Source organism: Mercenaria mercenaria, unplaced genomic scaffold, assembly GCF_021730395.1.
Source record: "Mercenaria mercenaria strain notata unplaced genomic scaffold, MADL_Memer_1 contig_2106, whole genome shotgun sequence".
Lineage (NCBI taxonomy): Eukaryota > Metazoa > Mollusca > Bivalvia > Venerida > Veneridae > Mercenaria > Mercenaria mercenaria.
This window is the reverse complement of record NW_026460143.1, coordinates 33,483-39,482: the sequence shown is the minus strand read 5'-3', so window position 1 is coordinate 39,482 and position 6,000 is coordinate 33,483.

Sequence of the window (6,000 nt, the reverse complement as noted above, 5' to 3'; positions counted from 1 at the left end):
CAAAATAATCAGTATTTCTAAGAATTACAGGAATTTTCAACTAAAAATGTAACAGAAAAATAATTATCTGAAAACTGTTCACTATCATTGTTTTACGTCACTATCCTAATCAATCGAGAATACTCATTTTAATGAAGATTCTCAGACGTATCTAAAGTTGATAGCTTTAATTATTTTATTATGAAAAAAAAGGTTAAATACAATATCGAGCTATTATCTCAGAGACCAGTTACACTGATGATGTGTTACCTTACTCAACATGTTTGAAATTTGAAATACAAACCATATTTAGGTATGTTTTAATTCCGTTCTTCAAAAACATTAAGATTATGTACAGCAATGACCAAATTCTAAGTACGTTTCTTTTCAGTAAAGATTTTCATCTCACGTCATCTCCCAAGCCTCACTCGTTATTCTTTCGAGTCAGTGTTGTTACTGAGTTTAGGGTTGTTAAACTCTTTTTTCGGAATAAATTTGAGAATACTTACATTTTATATTGTAAGCATAAATAATTACTTCCTTAGTGGTTGAAAACCAGTTTCGGGGATTATGGGATTGCGTTTTTCAGTCCGTCCGGCATTCCGTCCGTCCGTCCGGCATTCCGTCCGTCCGCAACTTCGTGTCCGGTCCATAACTCTACCATTTATCAAGAAGTTTTATTTTTACTTAGCACAAAATTTAATGTTCCTCATCACAAGACGACATGTCATGCACATAACCGGACCCGTAGCTCAAAGGTCAAGGCCACGCTTGGAGATCAAATGTCAATAAAGTAAGGTTCTTTTGCTGCCCGGTCCATAACTTTATCATGCAAAATAGGATTTTAATAGTAGTTGACACAAAACTTCCCCTGTATGAGATGACGTGCCATTCGCAAGGCCCGGATCCCTAGCTCAAATGTCAAGATCAAATTTCGAGGTCAAAGGGATTTTTCTGTCCTGTCTGTAACTCGAACAATCTATAATGGGCTTTTTTAATAATACTTGGCACAGATGTACCCAATAATAAGAGGACATGTCATGAACAAGCCCAAGACCGCTAGCTCAAAGATCAAGGTTATACGAGGTCAAATGTCAAATAAGCCTTTTTATTTGTTTGGGCGGTCACTCAACAATCCATAGAGGAATTTTAACATAATTTGGCACAAATGTTTCTCATGATAAGATGACAATGTCGTTTGCAAACAAAATGTATATAACCTCCAGCATTGATATCATAGCATTTTAACGTCATAAGAATGTGACTCCAAACAAAAGTGTGACCTTGACCTTTGTGTCAAGGATATGGTTGTTAGGCAAGACATCTTTTCTCAATTAAGTGAACATTTGTGACAAGTAAAACTAAAATCTCTCAATGGATGACAGACTTATGGACCGCACATGAAAGAAAACCTATTAACATTTCACCTCTAAATGTGACCTTGACATTGAGATAGGGGTCTTGTGTTGCAAACGACAATCAGACTGTTATTTTATACTGCAGTAGAAAACAACTAAATTCTAGTAGAGGACTTTGTGTTGCATGGCAATTCATTCACTTGTTTCTGCAGCCTTAAACTTTTTTCAGTTTGTGATCCGTTAAGTCTATTACAGTGTATAGGATTGGTTCAACTTTTCGGTGGCTGATGTGTATTTCGGACTGCATAACGGTCAGAGAATAAATAAAAAAGGTGGCACGTCTGCCTTGACAAACTTATATACCTCTATGATATACAGTAGGCATATCGTCCCAAGATTTAACTCCATACCAAATTGTGCAGTCAGAAACATTGATGGAAGAAAAACACGTGTATCTTATATACTTTTAATGAGTATAGAAAATAAGCATTTCACACACACAAAAAACTTAGTTATAAATTAATATACAATCAATTTATAATCTATTTAGTTGAAACCACAATCACTGTTAAGTGCAAGTCAAGTATTTTTTTGTAATTTGTAATTTGTAATATTGTAATTTAAACTTCCTCGTACATTATCGGGGTATTGTAAATTGCCTTTTATAAAAAGAAATACATGTAGCTATATCAACTTTTCCTAGGTCCTCATTATGACCGAACAAAAATGCAATGACCGTTTTGCTATTAAGTCTAACTACTCCCGAATTTTATTGAGAAAAAGTTTAGATCATATCCAAACATTAACAGCGTTTTGACATTTTTGTCGTTATGTTTTGTTGTGAACTTTTGTTTGGCGTCACATTCTTATGACGTTAAAATGCTATGGTAGCAATGCTGGAGGTTATATACATGTTTTTGGCCCCCGCTTACTTCTTGATACGGCGTTAACCAATAGGAAATAGAAAGAAAGGTCTATAAATGTAGACTTTATAAGAATTATATTTGTAAAAAGACTCCATAATTCTGATTGATAAGTATAATCATGCTGAATATTTCGTAGCCTAACGTTTCGTAAGAAAGGGATGAACTGACATTAATAATTTGAGGATTTCCTTATTAATTCCCAAATAACAACCCATCAGTTCCCCATTACTCGAAGTAATTTTTTTCTGCATGTCGCACGCACACTGCAATATAGTATGGTGGCTGATTTCTGCCATTTCGTGTGTTCGTGTCGGCGAGGCGAAATGTTGAAGTAACGAAAACACGAAAGGTCGAAATAATGCTTATTTGTCGTGAGTTCGCCTTTCGACTTTCGAGACGAATACACGAAGTAATGAAACATTGAAGGCGAAAAAAAAAACAATAAAATTTCAGAGGCGAACACACGAACTTTTGTATTAAACACTTTTCGTGTCGGCGGGTATTAGAACTTCGTTATTTCGCCTTCAATGTTTCGTTACTTCGTGTATTCGCCTCGGAAGGCGACAGGCGAACACACGAAAATTGAGCTGTTTTCGACCTTTCGTTACCTCGACCCGCCGACACGAACACACGACAAATTTTTCGTGTAGGGTCTGTCTGAATACACTATAATGGCGCAAAATGGGGCGTAGTGTATATATGAATTTAATACCAGAACTAAATTACTTGAAGAGTGACAAGTTTTATTGCATATGAAACATTTTCTGTCATAAATTTAGAAGATCTTTTATATAAATGGTAAAACACATTATCTAGATAACATTCAAAGTTCAGGTCGGCGTAATGATATGCCCCATAAGACTGACAGAAGCTTTATGCATGTACAAATTTAATACTAGTGATGAAATATCTAAACAATGACATCTTTTATGGAATATAAATCATTATCTTTCGTGCTGGACAAATATTATTTTATGAATGGTAAAACACATTATTTAGATAGCATATTCATTTCAGCAGCATATGTGTAATTGTTATGCGCATGCCTACCGGAAGGCGAATACACGAAAGGACGAACTTGCACATCTGTCGTGTGTTCGTGTCGGCGGGTCGAAGTAACGAAAGGTCGAAAGGTCGAAAACTGCTTATTTGTCGCGTGTTCGCCTTTCGAATTTCGAGGCGAACACACGAAGACACGACAAAAGAAGGGCGACAACACGAAGTTTTGATACCCTCCTACACGAAAAGTAGTTAATACAAAAGTTCGTGTGTTCGCCTCTGAATTTCGTTATTTCGCCTTCAATGTTTCGTTACTTTGTGTATTTGCCTCGAAAGTCGAAAGGCGAACACACGACAAATAAGCAGTTTTCGACCTTTTGTGTTTTCGTGTCTTCGACATTTTGACCCGCCGACACGAAAAAAATGTATTTTTTCGACCTTTCGTGCTTTCATTACTTCGACATTTCGCCTCGCCGACACGAACACACGAAATGGCAGAATTCAGCCACCATAATATAGAATAGGTTGAAAAACAAATAAGCATATTAAAGGCCCTACGCGTAGAAATCACATATGAACATATTAAGGAAGTAGGCTAGTTGTTCAAATTCATGGTCACTAAATGTCAGTTTCAGATCGGTGTGCAAAACTCAGTGTGTCATCCAAATTTCATGGCTGTATCTTAAAAAAACAAGAAAGTAGGTCAGTAGGTCAAGGTCACAGTCAAGTGACCCGTAATTACATGGGGCCATCACATAATTAAAATTAAACAGTTTAGGAAATATGATCAAATAATTATTGAAATAGTTTTTCCTATATAACGCATGTAACAAGTGATCCCCTCTTGTCATCCCGAACAATCTTGTAAGAGAACCACTAGGCAATGCCACATTTCAAACATCAAAAGCATACGCCTTGAATTTTCAGATCAGAATTGTTTTAAGTTTTTTCCTATCTAAGTCTATGTAAAACTTGTGACCCCGGGCGGGGCCTCTTTTCACCTCAGAGTAATAGTTTGAACAATCTTGATAGAGCCTAGAACATAACAGTTGTATAGAATTATTCAAGGGAATTAATTGTTTTTCGTAGAATAGTACACTGTATACCAGTTTTCTCCCTTGCTCAATATGATTATTACAGTTTAGCTTTTTTTTCTATTTTGTACTCTAGCGGACCCTAAAAGGGGCCAAATGCCTCCACTTGAACAATTTAGGAGAGGACCATATAATTATGCTACAGACAAAGTTTAATGCTGATCCATCAAGCGGATCACGAGAAGAAGCTTTTAAACGTATTTCTATTTTTAGCTCTAGTTGCCCCTAAAAGGGATCAGACGCCCCCATTTGAACAAATTTGGGAGTGGACGATATAATGATGCTACAGACAAAGTTCGATTAAGATCCATCAAGTGGTTCATAAGAAGTTGTTTAAAAGTATTTCTATTTTTAGCTCTAGCGGTCCCTAAAAGGGGCCAAGTGTCCGCATTTGAACAAATTTAGGAGAGGGCCATATAATGATGCTACAGACCAAGCTTGATAAATATCCATCAAGTTGTCTATGAGAAGAACTTGTTTAAAGTTTTTCTCTATTTTCAGCTCCAGCAACTCCTTAAAGGGGCCAACTGAAAAGGTTTTCGACCACTAAATTATTTTTCGTGAGGTGTAGTTCCGGTGTACTGCAACCCGGCAAACTGATTGCTTTTTCTTGCGAAACGAGAACCAGTCGAAAAATTAGTGGCTTACTACCGTTTGCGAAACCAGTCGAAAAACAAGTGAGCCGTAGTTCCGTTGCCGAAAATGGCGGACAGCAATACATTGGCTTAATATCTATCCCTAGACCTATGTTTTTAAGATTCTTTAAAAAGCGATTTCTCGATACATTGTTGATATTTTTATATTCAGAGACACACCCTATAAACGACTGTAGCCCCCTCTTCCTCTTGCGAGTGATCAAAACAATAAACTGACAGCTAAAAGTTAAAAAAATAACATTTTAAAGTGACTGATATGCTTTGAAGGTATGTATATTTACATTTTATTGGAAGCTGAACATTTGTTTCTGTATATAATGTGTTAGTCTGATGACAGGTAGAATTATAGCAAAAAACTCGATTGATCACTGATTTTGTCCAGAATTGTAAATTGTCGGCGTCAAAAGTGTTATTTTCTTGCTTGAAGAATGACCTACCTGTAAATTTCAGTTTCATGGATAAAGAAACAATACTAGTTTGGTAAAATTAAATCAAGTCATTGATAAATTCTTCAGTTTGTTTATAACCGTCAATGAAAGAAGATTCGGTGTTGTTTCCTGATTGTATGCATGCTTGCTTAAATACTGTACAAGTCCTTGCGAGTTTCGTAAAAAGACTGTATGCTTGTTTGTGAGTGACTTCTTTATAAAATATCGGCGTTTCCTATGCTCCTGTAGTACTTCTTCATATTTATAACCCGCAAACAAAGTTTGAAGGAGGGTGGAATATAGCAGTCAACATGCGGGTTGTCTGTTCGGTCTGTTTGTATATGTGTCCTCATATATTTGATTGTGCAATTACTTCAATGCTATTACACCTACCTCTCTCAAAGATTACGTACAAACATCGGCAATACGTACTTCATGTCCATCTTATTATTTTACTTTTTCTTTTTAAAGTAACACTTAAAGGTGAAACATGGTCTGCTTTTTTGTGTCAGTGCCGTAACTTCTTTATGCATTAAGGGATTTTGAAATAACTTGGCACA